The sequence below is a fragment of the Lissotriton helveticus genome, assembly GCF_964261635.1.
Source record: "Lissotriton helveticus chromosome 1_1 unlocalized genomic scaffold, aLisHel1.1 SUPER_1_unloc_6, whole genome shotgun sequence".
NCBI lineage: Eukaryota > Metazoa > Chordata > Amphibia > Caudata > Salamandridae > Lissotriton > Lissotriton helveticus.
Window position 1 is genome coordinate 1797062 of NW_027611703.1, and position 26915 is coordinate 1823976.

Consider the following 26915-nt stretch of genomic DNA (forward strand, 5'->3'; position numbering starts at 1 on the left):
AGGAGCTACAGGCATGGGCCATGAATAAATCTTTAATACCGGTCAATCAGACAGGCTTTGTCAAATCAGTGGTCACTATGACCAACATTCTAACTATGGGCATGCTAATAGACAAGGCAGAAACAAAAAAAATGCCCCTACACTTCTGTTACATAGATTACAAAGCTGCTTTTGACCACATCAACCGGAACATCTTATGGTCAAAACTAAATGGCTGGGGGATCTCAAAACCACTGTTGGACTTGCTGATAAATCTGCATACGGAGACTTGGGTCCAGATAAAGGTGGGGGACGGCTCATTGCTGTCGAGGCGCATACAGACCAACAAGGGACTCAAGCAGGGCTGCGTCCTGGCCCCCACACTGTTCAACCTGTACCTAGGTGATCTGGTACCAATCTTGTACAACTATAACTCCCATGCTCCCAAATTAGGAGGGCTGCACCCACCATGTCTCTTATACGCGGACGATATAGTCCTAATAAGTCACACCAAGGTAGGGCTGCAAAACCTTGTGAATACGACACAGAGCTACTCCAAGTCAAACGATCTAACAATAAACCTTGAGAAAACCCAAACGATGACAATTAGCAAAAGCAAAAAGAAACCTCTTTCGTGGTTCTGGAACAACTCTCGCATTAAAGATACGTCGACATACAAATACCTAGGTGTGAAAATTGATGATGGTGGTCGATTCAGTGTGCAAAGATCAAGCATCAGAGGAAAAGGACTCGCACTGGCAATCTCTTTAAAAGTACTGAACAATAAACTATCTGACCCTTGTCTAATACCTCTGATACAAGTTATTCGCACCAAATTGTTGCCAACTATTACCTACGGAAGCAAGGTGCAGCGAGGCAGAAACGCAACAACACTTGATAGCACGATTACAGCTGCACATAGAATCAACTTTAGTCTTCCCAAGCGAACCTCTCTATCGCAGATTAGGCTGGAGTTTGGCATCCAACGACAGCTCCTGGCAAGACAGGGGGCCTATATTTGCGCATGGGATAAAGTGAGGAAATCTGCACAAGGAACACTGAACAACTATCTATGGAGGGAGCTAGAGCAGCATCCAACCTCACCAGCAGCCAAGTATTTGGCAAACAGTCTTGCAAACACTGGGTTGAAACAGCTCTGGCTCACCCCCACAAATCATACAACGCTTAAACATTTGGTCAAGAAGTCAATCAAACATCTGTCATGGGTTCAAGACAAAGTTGACTTCTCAAAAAGAACGCACTCTTGGATGATTCTAAACTCGTATTCGGCAATAGCTCCTCAGAACTATCTCGGCTTGGGCTACGCCAAAAGTACCAAAATGTGCTTCCTAAGGTACCGGCTAGGTCTGCTACCCTGAATTCACCATTTTCCACATTGGTCAAAAGAAAAAGCAGGCACACTATGCAGGCTATGTGGCGTTGCTCAAGAGGATATGCTACACTTGCTATGTTCGTGCGAGAAAATGCTAGATGAGCGGTAACTCCTGCTGAAGCGCCATTTTATCCTATATGGGATACGCACACAAAGGAATGCAGTTCTCACCTGTTTTTCATCTCAGGATCCCCAGCTGAGCTGTAGCCTGGTAAAATTTTTAAAGGCAGTGAAAAAAAAATGCCCAGAACCGATTTTTAACCGCTTTTAAAACAAAAACTATTGCCACTGCCGAAGTATCTCTTGCGTGAAAAATGGAAAGACAATACACCTTATTACCAGTATGAATAGAACAGAAATGCCCATGCTATGTTTTTAAAATACATGTCATTTTATACTTTTGTTTTATATATTCAGTTTTTGTATTGCATTGGTTTTAATTAACTGTGCTAATAAAATACTTACTTACTTATACCATGCTGCCACGGGGAGACCAACCCACCAATGACCCCTCCCAGCCTATTAACCAGTACCTTGGAATAGATCTTAATGTCTGCATTCATGAGGGATATTGGACGGTACGACCCGGGATCCTCCTTCGCTTTGCCCTTCTTATGGAAGATTATTATGTTCGTCTCCTTACACGAATCTGGAATCCTTCCGGTATTTATTATACCACTAAATAAGTCTAGTAATATAGGGGCCAGAATTTCCTGCTAGCATTTATGCATTTCGGCTGTAATATTATCTGGCCCAGTGGCCTTACCTGCTGGAGAATTCTGGACCGACATTAACACTTCACTCAATTCCAAATCTTTATCAAGTATATTCCTATCTTCATTTGTCAGGGGTGCCCACATTCCTCAAAAGATATCCCAGTTGATATAGTTTTTGATAGAACTCCATGAAAATTCTTTTAATATCTTCCGCTTCCGTATAATCTTGATTATCCACCTGTATTCTTTCTATCTGATTTTTACTACGCCCCTGCCTAATACTCAATGCTAGTAACTTACCCGCCTGTTCCCCGGTCTCATAAATCTTTCCATTAAATAGCTGGCATTCATCTGCTCTTTTGTGAGCCTCTGCTTTATAGATTTCTGCTTGAAGAGCCACGATCTTACATAAGCTTTCATTTACATCCTTCCCCTCTATGATGTCCCTTACATGTTGTTCCTTACCCACTACTAATTGAGCCATTATCTTCTCATGTTATTCCCTGGCTTTTTTCCTTTGGCTTGCCGAAAAGCTAATTACTTCCCCTCTTAGTGCTGCCTTGAAGGCGTCCCAACCGGTGTTAAGGGAAGCGCTAAACCTATTTAAATCAAAAAAACCTTGAGTCCAGTTCTTAATGTGGTTCACAAATTCAGGAACTAATAAAAGTTTATTCTCAAACGTCCAGCGAGTGGTGAGATTTATGATATTTAACAGTTCATATTCTAGAACCAGTGGACTATGGTCAGATAGAACTTTCGGCATTTTACAGATCCCTATCCTTCTTATCTTCGACCCTGAAACAAAGAAGTAATCCAATTTGGTGTATTTTTTGTAGGGGCAGGAAAAATAGGTATATCCTTGGTTCGATGGCTCCTTAGTGTCCCATACATCCACCAGATTGTGAGTATTCATTAGGGCAGATATGTCTTTGAGCACCTTAGGTTTACACCCTGCATACGGAGTACTGTTAGCTCTGCTAGAAAAATCTGCGGATATATTAAGATCCCCACAGAATATTAGGGGATATGGCCAGTTCAATAGCTCCAGCTCTAATTTATCAAATATATCTGGTTCGTCCTGATTGGACCCATAAACCGTACACAGGGTGATCCCTATTTTTAGTTCAACTATGACCCATCTCCCCCGTGGGTCTGATAAGGAGCATAGATGTCCCCCCAAATTATTTTTAACCAATATGACAACCCCCCTAACCATGGACGTCTGGGTGGAGCAGCCCACTAGATCGAAGCCCTTGATGTTTAATAAGTGTTTCTTTGACCAAGGCAGGTGTGTTTCCTGGATACATAAAACATCCAAGCGATTCAGGCCCACAAAGCATCCTAGTCTCTGCCTTTTGAGTCCTACATTCAGGCCCCCTACATTTAGTGTACAAATCCTAAGTTTCCTCATCATATCCTCGTTCACAGATTGATCCACCATATAAAGAAACGGTACCAGTACTACACCTAGAACTATTATTTTTACCCCTTTTTGTAACCAGGCATCTCCTTGAAGCAACGCATTGGGGTAAGCAGAATCTGGCTTCTTCCCCTCCCCTACCGGCCATGTCAGAGACTTCAGCATTGTCTTGGACAACAAGCTCTCTATGAAGAAGCAAATCAACATGATCTCCACCATCTGCTTCCTCACAATGCTCGTGCACTGCAAGATCTTTAGATGGCTCCCCACCAGAAGTGGTGGAGAAATGTGGCTCAATGGTTAGAGCGGCAGACCCTGATGCAGAGGTCTGGCCCGGGACCAGGGTTCAATCCCCCGCCTCGGCGGGTCTTAGGCTCAAAATTCCACGGACCTGATAATTCTCGCCTCGGTGCCTATTCTAATCATGGGTCCCACTCTGCAACTCTCGGCAATAGCTTGCTTAATCTCCACAACGGCCCCCACAACGCTAAGGATGCCTGGCCTCCACCTTGGGGGTGCCCAGGAGTGGACACCTCACAGGGAAAGCCAGGATGGGTTCCACAGCGGTATTCGTACAAGCGCCTTGAGACCCTTGCGGGTGAGTAGTGCGCTATACAAGTATCAATTTACATTACATTACATTACATTATCAGACACCTGCAGTCCGCCTCCCTCTTCCTAGCTTAAACTTCAAGAGTCTAAAGCACCCTGCACGGAGGCCGCTGTTAATCCCACCTGGCAGCAAATACCTGGAATGAACTCCCCTTGCACCTGAGATCTGCCTCATTAATGAATCTGGAAAGGACTCAAGACCTGGCTGTTCAACTGATCGGCCCCTCCGGACAACAATTCCTCACCCTGCGCCTTGAAAACCTCACTGATGATATGCTGCGCTTAATACCCATTGATTGATTGACTCTGTACATTCATATAGATTTTTCTCAGTGGGGACTTGCTGATGCAGTTTTACCTCTTCCTTGCCAATACATACCTTTCTAAATTCAGTGCAGTCTTTGGGGTCGACTTTTGATGTCGAGTTAGCTCTCCATTTATGAATGCAGGGTCACGTTCAATACATTTATAGAGTTTCTCTCCTGTGTGAACATTCTGATATATTACATTTAGTTTTGTAATTGATCCCTTGTCACATTCTATTCATTAATAAGGTTTCTCCCTGGTGTGGATTTGTTTATGCTGCATTAGCTTAGTCTTCCTGTGGAAGACTTTATTAAACTCTGTACATACACTGGATTTCTTGCCAAGTAGATTTTCAGATTTCGTTTCAATTTTCCATTTATTATGAATGCTTTGTGGAATTCAGTACATACATATGTTTTCTCCCATGTGTGAACTTCCTGATCTTGTATTACATTTTGCTTTGTAATAAATCCCTTGTTACATTCTGTAAATTCATGTGGTTTCTCCCCAGTGTGGACGCTGAAATTGCTTTAACACTCTCCTTAAAATAAATGCCTTGTCACGTGCGGTGCAGTTGAATGGTCACCCTCCATTTGGAATAAATGCGTTGTCACATTTTGTACAATTATGTGGTTTCTTTCATTTGTGAACATTCTGATGTATTTTTAAACTTTGCTTTGGAATAACTGCTAAGTCACATTCACATCGTTTTTCACCAGTGTGGAATTTCTGATGTAGTATTTATCTTTACCTAGTAATAAATGTATTTTTGCATTATGTACATTCATAGGGTTTCTCTCCTACATGGACTATCTGATGTTGCATAAGATGCGACTTTCTAATAAATGCCTTCTCACATTCAGTGCAGTCGAATGGTCTCTCTCCGGTGGGGATTTTCTAATATTACTTCAGCTCTCCATTGGTTATAAATGCTAGGTCACATTCAGTACACGGATATGGTTTCTCCCCAGTGTGGAATTTCTGAAGTAGCGTTAGCTCTCTATTTGTTATAAATGCTTTGTCACATTCTGTACATTTATACGGTTTCTCACCAGAGTGGATATTTTGATGTCGCTTAAGCTCCATGTTTTTTCTAAATGCTTTTTCACATTCTGTACATTGATATGGTTTCTCCCCAGTGTGGACTTTCTGATGTTCCATTAGATGTGACTTTCTAATGAATGCCTGGTCACATTCTGTACATTGGTAAGGTTTCTCCCCAGTGTGGATTTTCTGATGTCGCTTTAGGTCTCCATTTGCTATAAATGCTTTGTCACATTCTGTACATTGGTATGGTTTCTCCCCAGTGTGGATTTTCTGATGTTGCTTTAGCTGTCCATTTGCTATAAATGCTTTGTCACATTCTGTACATTGGTATGGTTTCTCCCCAGTGTGGATTTTCTGATGTTGCTTTAGTCCTTTATTTCTTGTAAATGCTTTGTCACATTCTGAACATTTATATGGTTTCTCCCCAGTGTGGATTTTCTGATGTTCCATTAGACGTGACTTTCTAATGAATACCTGGTCACATTCTGAACATTGGTAGGGTTTCTCCCCAGTGTGGACTTTCTGATGTTCCATTAGACGTGACTTTGTAATGAATGCCTGGTCACATTCTGAACATTGGTAGGGTTTCTCCCCAGTGTGGATTTTCTGATGTCGCTTTAGTACTCCATTTCTTAAAAATGCTTTGTCACATTCTGTACATTGGTATGGTTTCTCCCCAGTGTGGATTTTCTGATGTAGCTTTAGCTCTCCAAGTGTTATAAATGCCTTATCACATTCTGTACATTGGTATGGTTTCTCCCCAGTGTGGATTTTCTGATGTAGCTTCAGCTTTCCATTTGCTATAAATGTTTTGTCACATTCTGTACATTTATATGGTTTCTCCCCAGTGTGGATTTTCTGATGTTGCATTAGCGTTCCATTTCTTATAAATGCTTTGTCACATTCTGTACATTGGTATGGTTTCTCCCCAGTGTGGATTTTCTGGTGTCGCTTTAGCTTTCCAAGTGTTATAAATGCCTTATCACATTCTGTACATTGATATGGTTTCTCCCCAGTGTGGATTTTCTGGTGTCGCTTTAGCTTTCCAAGTGTTATAAATGCCTTATCACATTCTGTACATTTATATGGTTTCTCTCCAGTGTGGATTTTGTAATGCTGACTTAGATTCTTCTTCCTATGGAACACTTTATTACATTCTGTACATTTATATGGTTTCTCCTCTACGTGGACACCCTGAGGCTGCATTAGGTCTTTCATTGCAAATAAAACTTTTCCGCAGTCAGTCCATCGATATGGTTCTCCTCCAGTATGATTTTCTGATGTTGCACTTGCTCTTTCTCGCCCTAATAAATGTGTTGTCACTTTCTAGATATTCATACGGTTTCTCTTCTGTGTGTTCTTTCTGATCCAGGTTAGCTCTTCCTTCGTAATGAGAACCTTATCAGACTTGCTTCAGTATGTCAGTGTTTTATTTCGTCAATGTATACCAGGTGATCCCTAAGAGCGAAGTACAGACCAGATTGGGCAGTTTGGGTTTTCTGCTGTAGAAACAGACTTAGGCGAGGCATTAGCCTTCAAGGGAAGAATTTTCGAGGTGCACTGTTTTTACATCACTTCCTACACAAGTGATGTTTAATGCCTTCACCTTTTTTGTTCTTTACTGCTTTTATGTCCTGTTGGAAAAAAATTAAAAAAACACTGGATAAGCTTAAATGGTGGGTCCATCACGAAAATCTAGTGGCATTTAATGTGACATTTAATTGACCACATAGACAAGTGCGCTGACGAAATTATAGATTACACTTTCAATGTAAAGATGCCATAGGCAGAGCAAGGGCATACGATCCTTCCTTGACTTCCTCCTATCGCGGAGTGTGGACTCAAGGAGAAACCAAGACTCCAGTTGAGTCTTTTGTCAGCGGTTCTGTGTAGATCCATAAGTGTGGGATTTGATGGGGCCAGAGACTCATCTTTCCAAATGTGCCTTTGATGTGAGGGAAACTTCAAAGAGTGGTTCTGAAGTGCACCAGTATCTCTTCCAATCCCAGCATTCACTCCAGACTACCAAAGGGAGTTATCATTTCTTTGTATGGGGTCAGTCTACTACCCTGTAAAGGGTAAGAGTGGCCCCCTTCCTCCCATCTGCCTAGAAAGACCCATTGGGATGCAGATGGAAGCAGATAGGTGCTAAATCACACCCAACCCTTGCAGTGTCTGCAGCTCTCTAGAAGGAATACACAAAGGTGTCGGTCACCCAGGCCAGACGTGTATTAGAGACAGGGTGTAAGGCACAAAGAGCAGTACAAGCAAAGTAAAGTCCACTTTCTAAATGTAGCTTTTCTAAAATAGTAGTGTTAAATCCGACTTTACCAGTAAAGATGATTTATCATTACCATTGCAAAGATATGAAACATGAAACAGCTACTCTTTTCCAATCAGGAATTACATCTTAAAGGTATTCTAAGGAATTCCCAGTTCTAGCCAATTAGGGGAGTAGGCCTCACAGCAGTGAAAAGTAATTTAGCTGTTTGTCACTACCAGGACATGTAAAACATAGAAGTATATGTTCTGCCTTTTACTCACATAGCGTCCCGCACTTTGGATTCCCAAGGCCCTTCCTTAGGGGTGACTTATATGTAATAAAAGGGGTGTTTTAGGCTTGACAAGTAGCTTTAAATGCCAAGTCGAAGTGGCAGTAAACTTTACACAGAGGCACTACAGTGGCAGGCCTGAGACATGGTTTCAGGCTGCATATGTGGGTGGCAAGGTCAGTGCTGCAGCCCACTAGTAGCAAATAATTAGCAGGCCCTGGGCACATGTAGTACACTTTACTAGGGACTTATAAGCAAATTAAATATGCCAAGTAAGTATGAGCTCATGTTACCATGGTTAGGGGAGAGAGCACTGACACTTTAGCACTGATTAGCAGTGGTAGCTGGTGCAGAGTCCTAAAACCAGCAAAAACAAGCACAGAAAATGGAGGGAGGCAGGTAAAAAGTTGGGAAAAGATCATCCTAAGGCTGTCAGGTGTAACAGAGCCTTTTCCAGTGAATGGACCACACAACAAAGAGCATCATAATAATGGCAGAAAATATAATCAATTGCTGCAAGGGAGTCCTCTATACTATCAGAGAGCCTGCGATGGGACCCGGACAATAATCTGAGCATCTTTCACATGGTGTAACTCCAGAAATGAGGCTCTGACCAGATCTACACAAGGAATACGAGATTTACAACCACAATAAACACAAATTGGCAAAGTCAAGAAGTCTCACCTTTTAGACATATAGGCTTTGTAAATGCTGCACAACATCAACAAAGAACACGCATTTGCAATGCAATAGGTCTCACATTTTTTGGAGTTGGAGCTAATAGTGTAAATATAAATATTTTTTCCTTATGCGTTTAGTAGTGGAAGGATGTGATGGCGATTGTGTGTTTTACAATTAATTTATAATCAAGTGTATCAATTGTTTTGTGTTTCTGGTGTATGGGGCTTACTGGGATACAGTTTAAAGCAATCCTGTTTTTTTTTTAGCAAATGAATACTATGCAGTTATTAAGGACACAACGGGAATGCTTTATTACATAAAGGGAAATGCCGGGTATGGACATATTGAACCCAAGAGAATAAGAGTCACCTGATTATTTTATTTGTGGGTATTTAATAACGTTAAGCAGCATGATGGTGCTAATTTTACCTGGTTTTTAACACCCAGTTGGGTGGCTGCTATGAATCTCGTGTGATTATCCCTAGGGCCCCTCAACTAGCAGAATAAAGAGAAAATTCCAGGTTGTAACTAGTAGGTTTGTGCACAGACTAATCAAACCTCGCCGGAGGTTGTAATGGTAGGATGAGAATGGAGACAGACTGGGGAAGCAATGGATGCATAGGCATGGGGAGCAGAGACACGATGAGCAGGGCTACAGTGAGACAATGTGAGCTGAAGCAGACACAGGAATTACAAGTTATGAAGGTAGCGATACATAAACCAAAGGGGGTGTATTTGGGGGGTGGACACACATTGGAGCATGGGGTATCAACCAGGCATAAGGTAAAAAGAGGAGGATGAACACCCGTCAAGGCACAGAGACTGGGGGTGCAAGCAATGGAGACACAGTGGGAGCGAAGATGACTGGTGAGAGCTAGCATATTGCAGGGAGGCAGGGATACAGTGAGCACATACAGCTGCGGAAAAACCGAAGTGATGTACCTCTGCGTGAACCCATTAGGAGGTAGCAAAGAAGTGTCCTGAATTTTTACTCTCATCGTCCTAAATTTACACCCATGCCAGTTGGTCACCCTAGGTGCTAAGGGTGCATAGAGCGCCTTGGTGGGCCTAGGAGAGGGGCAAAGGCTAGTGCCTGAAAGGCGAGCAAAGCAGCGTGCTTTAGGTGAAGGAGACCAAGAAAGTGCTCCGGGGAGAAGGGGCAGTGAGGATTGCTTCAAAAGAAGGAGACTGTAAAAGAAAAACTCAGTGATGGTGAATCGCCTTCTCAATGACATGGAGTCATCATGTAAACCTACCTGATCAGTAAAGCCTTTGAGGGTGGAGCCATGTCAGTTTTTCACAATATCCACCTGAATCTTATTTACATGCGTTAATGAAAATGGGATCCAGAATGGGTGTGTGGTCTGGCCCTCATCAACCTGTGTTGGGTGACCCTAATTTGTAAACAATTAGAAAGCATGATCACGATGCTTCCACAAGAAGAGCAGGCATCTTTTTGATGCTAATAATCATATCCAAACTTAAACTCACTTTTATAAAAAAAAATGCTCTAGCTAGGAAGGCATTTGTTATTGATATGTATTGAATGACTAGAATATTGCCTTATTAAAAATACAAGCATTTTGAGAAGGCAAGCTGCCTGCCAAGAGTACTGGTTATTCCTTCCTCCTCAAGTATCACACACGGCTCGCCACTAATAGAAAAGTACTTGACTCCTGGAACTGGAAGGGATTTAGAATATAACAACTCTAAAGAGGGTTCATTTTACAAAGTTGAGTTTTTAACAAACCAGTGAGGTATAAGAGCCCACTTCAGAGAACAGAGCATACTTCAGAGGTCAAAAGGTTCGAACACCAGTGGGGATGACTAAGACCCTAGTTTCAATGGTCGTGCAAATTTGGCTGTGATATACTGCTTATATATCAAAATGGGGGGGGGGGAGTAGAAGCATTCTGGGAGCCCCACTCAGCTTCCGGATATATATCACTAACTCTACTCACTTTCCGCCAATGCGCACTCTAACCCATCCTCCCTTTGCTCCGGACTCAACAATACTGCCAAATGGATGCATGAAAATAAACTTAAACTCAACGGGGGAAAGACCGAACTCCTTCTTTTTGGTAAAAATGTAGCCCTGTGGGGCCTTCACCATTGGCCGCCTCAGATGGGGCCTCTCCCTCCCCCCTCCAAAACTTCTCGCAACCTTGGCGTCATCTTTGATGACCAAATGTTCATGAAACAACAAGCGGTCAGAGTTGCTGCTACCTGTTTCACTATCCTTAAGTGGCTCAGGAAGATTATATGGATGCTTCCTCAGGACACACAAAAAAACGTAGTCCAGGCTCTAATAACATCTAGACTGGACTACGGCAACATCTTGTACTTCGGAGCCTGTAAGGAAGTAACGAGGAAACTTCAGGCGGTACAAAACGTAGCGGTTAGGCTACTTTGCAAACTGCCTAACAAATCCTCCACTTCCACCTCTTTACGCAACCTTCACTGGCTCCGAATTGAAAGCCACACTAAATTCAAAGCCATGTGCTATATGCACAGAATCAAATCAGGCAAGGCACCACCCTATCTTAGCACCTTAATTCACCAATACTGCCCTCACGTGTCCTTCGTTCCTCAAACCAGTATAAGTTTTAGGTACCCAGGATTAATCGAGCTAGAATGGGTGGACGCTGTTTCTCGTATTTAGCGCCCTCCCTCTGGAATTCTCTCCCCCTCCACCTTCGTACAGAACCCTGTTACCTCAAATTCCGTATGAATTTAAAAACATGGTTGGTTAACCAATAGGCTATTCTTCCCAGGCCCGAAGTCTCTTTACTGTGCTCTCCCTCATCCTGTCCTTAGAGCCGGGAAACCTCCGGGTAGCTGCGCGCTCTATAAATATAAATATTATAATAATATAATAATAATAAATCAAAAAGGAGTGGAGCCAAAAGGTCTCAAAGGATCTGGCACAAATGTGTAGAAGACCCTCAACAGCCATTATCCGCCATTGGTATGTTTATTGCCATTGGTGTAAACTTGGCTGTTAGCATCATCGGATCTTTTGTTGGCCGAGACTCATTCAATGTTTACTCAAAAGGTTCCTTCTCTGCTGTTGCCCTCTGGCCGAGACTCATTCAATGTTTACACACAAGGTTCCTTCCCTGCTGTAGCTCACTGGATGAGACTCATTCTATGTTTACTCACAAGGTTTCTTTCCTGCTGTTGCTCTCTGGCTGAGACTCATTCAATGTTTACTCACAAGGTTCCTGACCTGCTGTAGCTCTCTGGCCGAGACTCATTCAATGTTTACTCACAAGATTCCTTCCCTGCTGCTGCTCTCTGGCTGAGACTCATTCAATGTTTACTCACAAGGTTCCTTCCCTTCTGTAGCTTTCAGGCTGAGACTCATTCAATGTTTACTCATTCTCTGTCTTGTAGCTGCATGCCTAGCGCTCACCGGGTTTGCACAACTCTGCCGTTATCCCAGCTGAAGCGGCAGTGCTGCTCAAATTAACTTTAGTTATCTGTTTTGATAATTAACACATAAATAAAAGACATTGTCATTTAAAATGCCAATAGCTTAAACTCTTGTAAATGCAAGACCTATTTCATTTAAAAGAAGTGGCAGCCATTATCCCGGGCTGCTTGGAAAGTGAAAGAGCGTATGGTGGGCTGAAAGTTGCAGGAACAGTGACAATGTGAACAGCGTGGTCGGCGCGAGGTGGTAGGTGCTAAAGATATATACAGTGAACAATTAGTACACCACCGCCGGACTCGAGCACTCCGCCGATTCCTCGCCCACCGGAGATCTAAACCCGAACGATCGATCACTTTTTGGATCGACGCACTGCCCTCTTTTTTTTTTTTTTTTTTTGAAAATCTGTTTATTAGCATAGTAGGTAAAGCAGTTACACTTTGGACTGACTTTGCCTACAAGCTTCCACACACCCGGTGCATCCATAGCCGCCGGTTCGACACAGGACGACGCCGCGGCTGCCTTTCAGCCAACCTCTCCCACACAGAGCACTGCACATGAACCCAACCCAGTCCTGCTGATGATCCCGAGTCAGGGGGATCGAAACGCCGTCGACATACCAGCGCAGCCATAGGCGCTCTTCTCAGAATGGTTCACGAACATCATAATTGTATTCAAGTCAATATGTACTGCTGAAATTATCCGGAACCATACTGTACTAATTGTTCACTGTATATATCTTTAGCACCTACCACCTCGCGCCGACCACGTTGTTCACATTGTCACCTGAGTTGCTACTTCCGGTTTTCACTCACAAACCACGAGCACCACGTGCAATTTGGGTTGCAAAAAATTGTATTTATTAATGTACTACAGTGCTGTTATAACTGTAAATTATTTCCTTTTCCCTTCTTCACCTTTCCTCAAATAGCTTATATAAATGATGCCATGGGCACATGCTAGAACCAAATAGAGTCTCCTTGTTTCCTTGTGGATAATAGTGTATACATATCCTTAATACTTGCCTATGAATAATACCAGTTGGGATACTCACTGATTCTACCATAACTGACCACAATTCCAACACGGTTGACGGGTTTACGCTCCTGTTTGTTTATACAAGAAAGTTGCAGGAAAGCATGTTGTGCCTGCAGTATGAGAAACTCATTAAAGAAAGTAGTGTTTACAGACTAAATTAGACATACCATGTAACAACATAAGTAAAAGGGTAAGTCCTCATGGGAGGTTACAAAGTAAGACAAGACGGTACTAAGGAGGGACAAACACGCCTGTAAACAAATCAGAAGTCAGCATTTACAAAGAATATTGACACACGCCGATGACAAATATGGGCAGACAGTGGGCAGGGCTTCACGTCTATTCTCGAATACAGCATGCCTCGCAGAGCAGCTCATGCGCTGCCCAAGCTCGACCTAAGAAGGCAGTTCTCCTTTTCATTGCTTAAACTGCACCTGCTATGGTGCTCTTTGACCTGCCTTTCACCTTGGCTGTTGGCTCTGGCAGCAGGCATCATGTCACAACTCAACTGTAATAAGTTATTACTTTCTAATTGTGGCCAACTGCAATTAGAAAACAACAGATCTACTGTACTGTAATAATGTATAGATTCCAGCTGAGACGTCACAGTGGCCCCAGCAACATACTATAGAGAATATGAAAGGGAGGTCGCTGGACAGAAATGTCGATGCCACCTAAATAAAGTGAGACTTGACATATCCCTCTCTCTTTCTTCAGATCTTTTTCCTCTGGAAATTCTGCACTTATTGAAACACCTTTCCTTACTGCACTGCTTGAGTTACTATACGACAACATGACTATATCTAGGTGTTACCAGACGTCATATAAGCAGTTTTGATACTTACGCTACATAACATTTTGGCTACAAGTGAAAAAACAACTGATTGTTAATACTAAAGATCTCAAATTTTTCATTAAAAAGATGCCACAACAGTTTAAAAGAGCACCGGGGGAAAGAAGATGGAGTGCATGACCAAGAACTGTAACATATATAAAATATCCCTACCATATGTAAATAGTATATGGCAAGTCACTGGGAGGTCCATGACTTTATCTTGCAATATCCTTATAACGTAAACCTTATCCTTATCCTTATAACGTATCCCTACCATATGTAAACAGTATATGGCAAGTCACTGGGAGGTCCATGACTTTATCTTGCAATATCCCTATAACGTAAACCAGGGGGCAGTTCATACCTTAAATTATTCACAAAGTATTCACACACTTCTAAATATAATCAGCAAATGTGTTCTATTATAATATGTTGCAAATTCCATTATCACAATAAGTAGTACTGCCTTCTATATGGTACAGTTGTGTACAGCACCAAAATAGACGAATGCCTCATATGAACAAAACCATACCACAGAATGCTTGAATGACATGTTTAAAAAAACACATATAGGAAATCCTTAGAGTGACAGCTGATGGACTCAGAGAGGAAGCTTCAGATCTTGAGGTAAAGCAAGTGGACGTTAACCTTGTCAGTTATTAATGTAAGCAGGGGTGAATGCAGATGTGCCTGGTGGTCTATACACACAAGTAAATAAATAAATAAATCTGCATATCTTCTAGAATATGGCTGGTTTTCATAGTTGTTCCTATTTATTTGCAAGACTTGTTTTCCTGTTAGTGAGAGGCTGATTGCACAAATGTGTTAAGAGGCTGCTGTAATTAGCACACGCACACATGCAAATGCCATGGGGAGATCGGTCCTCATAGCATGCTAGTCCTCAAAGTGGTGTGTGTCTTGTTTTGCCAGTGTTTACCAACACTGGGAGGAGCTACCAGTGTATATGAAAACACACACACACACACACACACACACACACACTAAGAGTACTTAGATTTTGAAGTGTACTGGTTTATGCAACGAAGAGGAATCCAAAAATGAGCCGGGTGCAGGTTTGTGTTTCTGCGCATGTTTGGAATGTGTCACGTGGAAGGTCAGTGAAGGCCCTCGAGGGAGTGAAACGCTGGAGAAGGATGTCAACAAGCAGCATCTGGCAGAATGAATGACGTGCCTTCGAAGTCCTGCCTCGGACGCCCGAGTCTCATGACAATTAACAGATGCCCCTATGACCCCATATGAATGTGAGGCGAGGCTACCAGCAGCGCAACATGAGACAGACAGACAACCCATTACTGGAAGCTACGTGTAAACATAGATCTGAGTGACGCTGCAAGGATGCACCACAGCAGACGCCAAACCTCCAACAAGACATCCCCACCCCAGTTCTTTTAATGCTTGATTTTTAATAAAATATTGCCCAAGGCATCAGATGCGTGCCATGTTTCCCACAATGTACACAAAGCCAAACATAACAGCATTTTAATGAGAAGCAACACAGAGAGTAGCCTGTCCACGTGTTGACAGAATGCACACTATACGTCTCCCTGCTACAATTAGGTTAATTAAGAACGAGACAATTGTTGCCTCTGGCCAAGAAATAGCCCAGAGGATTAAAGCCGAAAAATAACTGCAGAGATGAACCATGGCGATTCTAGAGATACGTAGTTTATTAGACTCCCTTATAGCTATAAAACAAAAAGAAAACCCCGCGGAAATGAATTCCATCTTTACACTCCACGCCCAGGCAGCAGTGACAGCATGCGGCCTCCTCTGACTTCACGCAACTGACAGGCAAGAGAAACTACACCCACCCTTCCTTCAAGCAAACACACACAAGAAAAAGAAAATGAAGCCGTAGCAGAAATTTATTTTATGTGGAAGTTGGACAGTAAATCTTATTTTGATAAAATTCAAATATAACGCAATCACTGTATTTGTATTCTAATTTATATAATCCTGGGTCTTGATGATAGGCGCTCCTTATCAGATTCGCAATACTAAATGTAACAAAAAACAGAATTCGGCGTCGCCAATAACCCCGATGGGTTATTACCAATAGTCTTCTCCACTTTCCCTTGCTCCCTCCCGCATCAAGCCCTACATTTTGAAACAAGCACCCCAGTCCCTTTAAAGATCTTTAAACTATGGCGCAAGTTTGAACTTGACATTTTAACAACCATCTTGCTTCTGACATTACCCTCTGATAAAAATAGAGCAATGGAGTGCAGTTATGGACTGCAGCAATGGACGGCAGCAATGGAGTGCAGCAATGGACTGCAGCAATGGACTGCAGCAATGGACTGCAGCAATGGACCGCAGCAATGGACGACTGCAGCGATGGACGACTGCAGCGATGGACGACTGCAGCAATAGACCGCAGCAATGGAGTGCAGCAATGGAGTGCAGTAATGGACGATTGCAGAAATGGACTGCAGCAATGGAGTGCAGCAATGGACTGCAGCAATGGACGACTGCAGCAATGGATCGCAGAATGGACCGCAGCAACGGAATGCAGCAACGGACCGCAGCAACGGACTGCAGCAACGGACTGCAGCAACGGACGGCTGCAGCAATGGAGTGCAGCAATGGACCGCGGCAATGGACCACAGCAATGGACTGCAGCAATGGAGTGCAGCAATGGAGTGCAGCAATGGATGAGTGCAGCAATGGAGTGCAGCAATGGATGACTGCAATGTACTGCAGCAATGGAGTGCAGCACTGGAGTGCAGCAGCAATGGACTGCAGCAATGGACTGCAGCAATGGACTGCAGCAATGGAGTGCCGCACTGGAGTGCAGCAATGGAGTGCCGCACTGGAGTGCCGCACTGGAGTGCAGCAATGGACTGCAGCAATGGACTGCAGCAATGGACTGCAGCAATGCAGTGCAGCAATGGAGTGCATCAATGGACGACTGCAGCAATGGGCGACTGCAGCAATAGAGTACATCAACAGAGTGCAGCAATGGACGACTGCAGCAATGGACAACTGCAGCAATAGACAACTGCAGCAATGGACCGCAGCAATGGACTGCAGCATCGGACTGCGGCAATGGACTGCAGCAATGTACAGTGGCTATGGAGTGCAACAATGGACCACTGTTAGAATTGGGGGTCTCTGGTTGGCACAGGTAAGGACTTGTGACAAGCAGGGACCCTCTCCTCTAGTCAGGGCAAGGGACTTACTCTTTAAAATAACCCCTGCTCACCCTCTAGGTTGCGTGGCGCGAGAAGACAAGGCTAAACTTCAGAGCGTTATGGGTTAAGCATTTGTAAGTGCATACAGTAATTCAATGATAACACCACAAAAGGGATACCACACAAGGTTTTGTATAAAAAATAATGACTTTATATAAGGCTTAGCATAAGAACCAATTCCGTTTTAAAATTAGGCCACTATACTATTAGAAAGGCAAAGTTTTACTTCACAAATGTGTGTCTTAATGGTCTCTGTGTGTCGCGCTGACTGCGCGGTTCTGTCGTGTCTTAAAAGAGTAAAAAAACATTGCGGACTAGCTGGTCCGATGCGCACACAGTCAGGGGTGACTCTCACAGTACCTTGAAGTTCGTAGGGGTCGACGCGGATGATGCGGCAGGTGAAGGTGTCCCAGGAGTGTACGTGGGCTCTTCTCTGGTGCGGGCCTGGCTTGGTTAGATGCCTCGGTTCGGGGCGTCTGAGCGGGGCTGCAGGACAAAGCGGACGGTCCGGGTCGTAGCCTCTTCACAATGCGGTGCGGGATGCGCTTCGTGCCTCGGAGCGGGGATGCCAATCAGAACCCAGCGGTGCAGTACGGGCGGCCGGTACGTCTCGAGCGTATGAGCAGTACTCTTCAGTGCGCGGCTGCGGGTTCGGGAGTGCGGCGCCAGGGGAGCCGGTACTCTTTGGCGTACAGGGCGGATTCTCCTTGCGGGGCGCTCCGTTCTTTAACTGCCAGCGGCCGGGGCGGCGAGACGATCTGTGCAGCTCACGGGGGAGGGTGCAGCGGGTTGTAGGCGGCCCGGCATGGACAGTGCGGGTTACGACTCGTACAGAGCAGAGTCACGCGGTGCGGGGCGGCCACGGCTGTCGAGTAAACAGGGTTTCAAGTCACACTTTGATCGCGGCTCCAGCGGCAGGGCAAGTTTTGGGCAATGTCTGAGGCAGGAGGAGTCCAATATTCCTGGGGTTCCGTTCAGGGGGCAAGCTCACCCACAAGCCCTTGGAGATTTGGTTGAAGCACAAGTTCTGCAAAGTCTCTCTCAGTCTTTTCCTCTCCTTTCTCAGCAAGGCACCCACTGCAGGCCAATCCCCAGGTAAGGGACAGTACTTCAGCTTTTCCAGGTCCTTCTTGTCGGGCAGAGGTTTTTCGTGGTTCAAGCAGGATCTGATTTCTTAGGAGCAGGGCTCCTATATTTATACTGCATTTCTTTTGTTCTTTCAGGCCAGGGGGCCTTTGCCTTATTCAGTCCAGTTCCTGAGCACTTTGTTGACATGATGCAGGCTTCTGCTTTCAGGGTGCAGGGCAGAGACATCAGACGCTCCACAGGAGGTGGAGCCAGCATGGTGGTGGCAGAACACAGCCCTATTCAGAGTCAGAGGGCACTCCTCCCACCCATCCTGGTGTAATCTTTCCATTCAACACCTGGCTGCCCAGCCTGTCTCCTGGAATTCGCCAGCCCTGTCACACACAGAAACCAGATAGCAGATACACATCCTAGAAGAGGCGGGCTAAAATGGTTAGGCAAGCAAATACCAACTTTCTAAAAGTGGTATTTGCAAACACAGAACATTAAAATAAACTTTACTAAAATATGTATTTTATTATTCTGAGTTCAGGCATACCAAACTCGAATTGCTACCATGTTCCCTGAGTCTGTTGGGATCATAGAGTGTAACAATTCCAACAGCCCATTCTGGCCTATGAGAACAGGTAGCTTTACAATAGTGAAAAACTGAAATGGCTGTAATTCACTATTAGGACATGCCACACACATGAGGGCTTGTCCTACCTTATACTTACAATACACCCTGCCCATGGGCCTACCATAGGGGTGACTAATATGAAGTTAAGGGAAGGTTTAGGGACTGGCAAGTGGGTGCACTTGCCCAGTCAGCATGACAGTACTAGACTGCACGCAGGTTCTGCAATGGCAGACCTTAGACACATTTTACCAGGTCGATTCTGTGGGTGGCACAACCGGTGCTGCAAGCCCACCAGCAGCATTTGCATTTACAAGCCCTGGCACTCCTGGTGCACTTTACTGGGGCCTGACAGTTCGGGCTAGACTGTTCCCATGAGGCACAGGGTCAAGACTGATTTGCATATGGCCATGTCTGAACTGGGGTGGCTTGGTGAGCAAAATAACGATGGAATAAACCAAGATCTGTGACTGGGGGTGAATGTTTTGCCATTGTGCAACATTCCGTCCATCATCTTGTGTGTTTTGCAAGCCCACCAGCAGCATTTGCATTTACAAATCCTGGCACTCCTGGTGCACTTTACTGGGGTCTGACAGTAAACCAAATAAGCCAATCATGGAATCCAATCAATATAGCATTCATTTATAGTAGGGAGAGCATATGCACTTTAGCGCTGATCAGCAGTGGTAAAGTGCCCAGAGTCATTAAACCAACAAAAACAGGTCAGAGAGAATATAGGAGGAAGGCAAAAAGTTCAGGGATGACACAACCCGCTTCCTGCCAAAACGCAGGGTAGACCTATCACTACCATGATGGGCTTCCCTGCTTAAGGCGATCGAACATGGACCTTGCCCGCAACAGCAGGGGCATATTCCAGTTCTACGCCAATCTGAACCCATTTCAAATCCTCTGTCCACACTCTCAGGGTTCACCAAGCTAATCCGTGGAGAACTATTCTCTTCACCTGTTGACACCACCTGGGTAGCATCTAACCTTAACTTGCTCAAATGTGTGTCCCAACAGACAGACAGCAAGTCACAGTGGCCCCTGACAGTAGTCAGGGATGAGATCCAGGCCTTGTGCCTCTCAGGGCTCTCAAACCTCTGTGGCGTTAGAGAGCGGGGGGCAGTAGCCCCAGGTGCTTGGCACCCTTGGTCCACTTTCCCTCCTGTCAGGTCCGGTATGACATCCTGGCACTGATCCACCAGATTTTCCAAACAGGAGCCAAGAGGGAAAAAGGGAAAACCATGGTTGCCCTCCACTCATAAACAATTCAAACAAACCCTGTCCCTGGACGATAAAAATGGGTATCCGTTTTCAACAATAGAGAGGCTACATGTCAATTTCTAATATTATTCCACCAGACTTTGCCAGCTTAATCTTCAGGTGTGATACCATGTCTCGTCCGATTCTAAAACCTAGAGAGTTTCCTTTTGAACTTTCAAGAGGACAGTCAACACAAACACAAAATGATGTCTGAATTCACAATTTTTCACAGTACATCGGCAATCAAACGTGAAAAAATGTGTGGAGAACAAAATTACCCCTCACGGGCACACCACACTCAAGGCCACTGGCAGGTACGACCAGATTACACCCCTTTTATCATCATAGGTAGTCATTTTGTTAAAAAATAACAGTGTCCAAAATAAAGAAAAACAAATATGTGCGGTGCAAAGGAGTAATTATTATTCACTCCTTTTGTGACAAACAGTGATTAAAATCAACAGGCACACCTAGCACGCAACTTTTATTCTGGATTATCAGGCTTGATCTGTTGAACTAAAAAGGCTGGTAGCTAGCTCTGCATACCATTACCTATTGCCAACATGTTTCTCTGCCTCTAGAATTTTGGCAGATTAATCAGGGCTGGACACCTTGTCACCGCACCAGTGTTGGACACCTTGTTCTCTGTGACTGTCAAATTGAAAGAACACATTCATTGAAAAACACCCCGGATGCACCTCTCCCTATACACCTTATCAGAGAGTCATACTAGAAATTTAAAATAATTACCCTCTGCCAGCACTTTTATCTCGTACCGGCTGCAGAGGTGAATTAGTTCACCCCTATTGTTAGCTTGTATTTAAAATGGTTTGCTCCTGCGATTGTCTCATCAATCTGGTGAGAGGAATACAGTGTATACCACAAGTATTACTTTCCACTCGCTCGTGCCATGTCCAAGACAGAAAAATAAGGTAACAGCCATTCCACAACTTGCCACTCGCTTACAAGGAGCTGAAAGCGCTGTAAAGCCAGGGAGCCTTCATGTTTTAATTAGACCCACTTGTGATGTAATAGTATGAAGGGGTTCCTTCTAGTGATTCTCCAAACTTCGGGGCACCCCATGCGTGTAAAATAAACAAACTAGTCCCACTGCTCAGCTCTCTCTCTCTTCGTGCTGCAAACTAATTTGCCGTGTAAAATGACATGCTTCACGGCAAACTTGTTGTTAAAGTCCTGACAAAATCAAAGCTGCTTGCTTTTCAAACCCGGCTCCCCCACTCCTCACCATATCGGGCTGCACAGAGCTCTGCGTCTCCTCCTGTGGCCTTCGTAATCCCCCACCTTCGATAAAAACACATTCGGCGTGTGACGTCTTTCGCCGCTGGTTGCGTGACCAGCGTCCTCGACGTTAGGCGCAATAATTGTTTGGGCATTTAAAACTGACTGACCCTATCTAAAGTAATGGGTTGCATATTCAAAATGCAGACGTTTTCGCACCCGATTTTCAAAAGTTAACAACAGGTGCCATTACAGAGTGCGCTTAGAGGACCCTCCCTGGTTTAATTGAATAATGGGCTCGAAACTAATGTTTTTGCAAACATTTTCTCAAATACAATGGAAGTGGTAAATATAGAGGCGGTAGATATAAAAAACGGGGCACTCATTTATTAAAAGCACCACATCTCGTTACCGCATTCCTAATGCCACATCTTATGCATCTAGATATTAGCTCTATAGTTGGCAGTGTGGATGTAGAGCCAGAATGTTAAGACCGCCAGCCTTTCCATACCCAATATCAATAAAATGATGATAGGCACCATTACAAAGAAGGTCTTTTCTAATGCCATGGGGTGGCAGGGGGAAGCTATATCCAACAAATTCTCAAAAGGCCAGAGTTTAAAGAAATTTTGTCACCCAACCGGAGCCCCGGTGGACACCAAAGAGCAAAACAGGATTTTTATGGGGTAAACCCACTATCTGTGTCACTTAACCCTATTCCTCTCTATAATCTCATTCAGGCCCTGCTGATCACTTTTTCCTCTATAGATCCAGCTGGCCTCATTGGACAAAAGTATGTTCTCAATATTATGCTGAGTACCCTTCACTTTTTCAAGTACTGTCCAGGTGAAATTGTGTTTTTCCTTGAAGTAGTGCTGAACCAGTTTGGTTGTGAGCTTGCCTGCCCTTATGGTACTTAGATGTTCTTGTACCCTGACCTTGATCTTAAGTGATGTTAATCCAATATACTGCAAACCGTATTCACACAGCAAACGGTATACCACATTGGTGGTGTTACAATTACTGAACTGATTAAGAAACCACTCCTTGCCTGAAGCCAAAATCCCACTGTTGCACTTTTTTTGAGAAGACACACAGAACAGGAGCCACAAGGGTGGTGCCCATTCGGAATGTTGGTAGTGCTCTTATTGCCCCCGGTAGATTTGCGCGTATGGACAAGCCTGTCCTTGAGATTACTGGATCTTTTAAAAGCAAATCTAGGGGGAGGCATACAGAAATCCTTATTTGATAGGAGGAACCAGTGTCTGCGTATAGATTGCCTGATTTTGGTCACAATGGGGTCGAACGTTATGACCACCGGAACGCAGGCTTCCTTTTCCTTCGCATTTCTTTTCAAAAGAACACTGCGTGGGGTATTGAGGGCTCTCTTTTTTGCATGTTTCACGACTTTAGATGGATAAATACGATGTCTTAACTTAGTCGTAAGGTCCTGAGATTGTTCCAAGAAGGATTCCGTTGTGGAACAGTTTCTTCTGTAACGGAGAAACTGTCCTACCGGGAGATTATCCCTGAGTGCTCTGGGGTGGTAAGAGTTATATAGCAGCAGCAAATTCCTGTCAGTGAGTTTCTGGTGGACACGAGTATTAAGGACATTGTCCTTGGATTCAATAACTAGATCCAGATATACCGCAGAATCATGGCTCTAGGACCAAGTGAATCTCAAGCTAGGGTCCTGGATGTTAAGCCACTGAAGAAACTCAAAAAGTGTTTCCTCAGTCCCTGACCAAATGCAGAGCACGTTGTTTATATACCTCTTCCAGAGGCGTAAATTCCTCTGGAAGGGATTGGTGGAAGGGTAGACGACGTGCTCCTCAAATTAGCCAACATAAATGCAGGCCAAGCTGGGGGGTATAGTGGCCCCCATTGAAGTCCCCGAGGTCTGATGGTACAGCTGATCTTTATAACAGAAGTGGTTTCTAGTCAATGCTAATTCGACACACTGCATCACAAAAGATTGTGGTGTGTCGTAGAACCATTCTTGTTCACCCAGGGCGCGAGCTGCTGCCACCAGCGTCGCGTCCTGGGGAATACATGTGTATAACGATTCGATGTCAATTGTCACAAGAAATTAGCTCTTGAAATCAAAACATGTGCACTCCAAGATGTTGAGGACCTCTACGGTATCCTTTATAAAAGACTTCTGGTTGACTACTGATTCCCGAAGGAAAAATTCGGCATATTGCGAGAGGGGTTCCAACACCGACTGGATGCCCGAGACTATCGGGCGGCCGGGCGGGGGGCGAGTGGGCTTGTGTATCTTGGGCAGTATATAGAAGGCCGGAGTTCCTAGGGTGTCATTCACCAGAAAATCCACCTCCTTAACTGAGATCCTCTTTCTCTCTTTTCGAATGGGCACCGCCCTTGTGGCTCCTGTTCTGTGTGCCCTTTCACAAAAAAGTGCAACAGTGTGATTTTGGCTTCAGGCAAGGAGTGGTTTCTTAATCAGTTCAGTAATTGTAACACCACCAATGTGGTATACCGTTTGCTGTGTGAATGCGGTTTGCAGTATATTGGATTAACATCACTTAAGATCAAGGTCAGGGTGCAAAAACATCTAAGTACCATAAGGGCAGGCAAGCTCACAACCAAACTGGTTCAGGACTGTTTCAAGGAAAAAGGCAATTTCACCTGGACAGTACTTGAAAAAGTGAAGGGTACTCCGTATAATATTGAGAACATACTTTTGTCCAAAGAGGCCCGCTGGATCTATACAGAAAAAGTGATCAGCAGGGCCTGAATGAGATTATAGAGAGGAATAGGGTTAAGTGACACAGATAGTGGTTTACCCCATTAAAATCCTGTTTTGCTCTTTGGTTTCCACCGGGGCTCCGGTTGGGTGACACAATTTCTTTAAACTCTGGCCTTTTGAGCATTTGTTGGATATAGCTTCCCCCTGTCACCCCATGGCATTAGAAAAGACCCTCTTTGTAATGGTGCCTAACATCAATTTATTGATATTGGGTATGGAAAGGCTGGCGGTTTTAACATTCTGGCTCTACTTCCTCACTGCCAGCTATAGAGCTAATATCTAGATGCATAAGATGTGGCATTAGGAATGCGGTAACGAGATGTGGTGCTTTTAATGAATGAGTGCCCCGTTTTTATATCTACCGCCTCTATATTTACCATTTCCATTGTATTTGGGAAAATGTTTGCAAAAACGTTAGTTTCGGGCCCATTATTCAATGAAACCAAGGAGGGCCCTCTAAGCGCACTCTGTAATGGCACCTGTTGTTAATTTTTGAAAATCTGGTGCGAAAACGTCCACGTTTTGAATATGCAACCCCTTACTTTAGATAGGGTCAGTCAGTTTTAAATGCCCAAACAATTATGGCACGTAATGTCGAGGATGCTGGTCACGCGACCAGCTTCGAACGACGTCACACGCCGAATGTGTTTTTATCGAAGGCGGGTGATTACGAAGGCCACAGGAGGAGATGCAGAGCTCTGTGCAGCCCGATACTGTGAGGAGTGGGGGAGCCGGGTTTGAAAAGCAAGCAGCTTTGATTTTGTCAGGACGTTAGCAACAAGTTTGCCGTGAAGCATGTCATTTTACATGGCAAATTAGTTGGCAGCACGAAGTGAGAGAGAGCTGAGCAGTAGGACGAGTTTGTTTGTTTTACACGTATGGGGTGCCCCGAAGTTTGGAGAATCACTAGAAGGAACCCCTTCATACTATTATATCACAAGTGGGTCTAATTAAAACATGAGGGCTCTCTGACTTTACAGCACTTTCAGGTCCTTGTAAGCGAGTGGCAAGTTGTGGAATGGCTGTTACCTTATTTTTCTGTCTTGGACATGGCACTAGCGAATGGAAAGTAATACTTGTGGTATACGCTGTATTCCTCTCACCAGATTGATGAGACAATCGCAGGAGCAAACCATTTTAAGTAAAAGCTCACAATAGGAGTGAACTAATTCACCTCTTCAGCCGGTACGAGATAAAAGTGCTGGCAGAGGGTAATTATTTTAAATTTCTAGGAGGACTCTCTGATAAGGTGTATGGGGAGAGGTGCATCCGGGGGTGTTTTTCAATGAATGTGTTCTTTCAATTTGACAGTCACAGAGAACAAGGTGTCCAACACTGGTGCGGTGACAAGGAGTTCAGCCCTGATGAATCTGCCAAAATTCTAGAGGCAGAGAAACATGTTGGCAATAGGTAATGGTATGCAGAGCTAGCTACCAGCCTTTTTAGTTCAACAGATCACGCCTGATAATCCAGAATAAAAGTTGCGTGCTAGGTGTGCCTGTTGATTTTAATCACTGTTTGTCACAAAAAGAGTGAATACTAATTACTCCTTTGCACCTCACATATTTGTTTTTCTTTATTTTGGACACTGTTATTTTTGAACAAAATGACTACCTATGATGATAAAAGGGGTGTAATCTGGTGAGTACCTGCCAGTGGCCTCAATGTGGTGCGCCCGTGAGGGGTAATTTTGTTCTCTACACATTTTTTCACATTTGATTGCCGATGTACTGTGAAAATTGTGAATTCAGACATCATTTTGTGTTCGTGTTGACTGTCCTCTTGAAAGTTCACAAGGAAACTCTAGGTTATAGAATAGGACGAGACATGTATCACACCCGAAGATTAAGCTGGCAAAGTCCGGTGGCACAATAGTAGAAATTGACATGTAGCCTCTCTATTGTTGAAAACGGATACCCATTTTTATCGTCCAGGGACAGGGTTTGTTTGAATTGAACTGATCCACCAGCCCGAGGCCTGTACCTGGCGGCTGGACCAAAGACTGGTGTGGGCTCTCCCACACCCGGTCCGACTCCTTGGGGCTCTGTACCCTCCCACCTGGAGTGGTACCCCCTTCCAGAATTGTCAGGGTGCCTGTGGCAGGTGACCTGCACAATTCGCCCTCCAGTTCAGGGGTGCTATCCTGCAACTGGGGTACCAGGTCAGGGGGGATACCCTGCACCTGGCCCTCTAACCTACGGTCTAAACCCTCAAGCTGCACCAGGGTTAGAGGCGAGGACTCCCTACCTCTGCACCCTCTTCCAGACGGCTGTACCCTCCCACCTGGAGTGGTACACCAGGAAGACAGACTGGTAGGGACACTGATTACAGATGTCCCCCCCTCCAGGTCAGGTAACCCCTGTACCTGGTTTCTCAACTCAGGGACCCAACCCTGCAGTTGAACACTTGCCTGGGGCACCAGGACTTCCTTGGGAGCACGAATGCCCCCCCTGAGGGTAACACATAACTCCTGTGTTGTGTGACAGTCTGCCAGGCGCAGATCTCCCGTCCCCTGTCCATCTGACAGTGCGCAAAGATTCCCCAGGACAGAAGTGGTGTCCCCATGGTCATTCCCTGGGGACGCAGCCCTTCTGGCTGGCCTCTGACCCACTGGTTCTTCCACTGAGCACTCTTTCCCCCTCTCACCCCTCCATCTGGACTTCTGCACCCTCCCAACTGGAGTGGCAATGCCAGATACCGGAACTACTGGA

At 44.6% G+C, this 26915-nt stretch overlaps 1 pseudogene across 1 annotated transcript in view; it reads right to left on the reverse strand.

Annotated features, from left to right (window-relative positions):
* Window positions 1–4783: 4783 nt before the first annotated feature.
* LOC144806303 (uncharacterized) overlaps window positions 4784–26915 on the reverse strand; it is a 337087-nt pseudogene continuing 314955 nt past the window's right edge. Inside the window, exon 4 of the transcript XR_013605756.1 lies at window positions 4784–6601. The product of XR_013605756.1 is annotated as an uncharacterized LOC144806303 (transcript). The remainder of the gene's footprint in view (window positions 6602–26915) is intronic.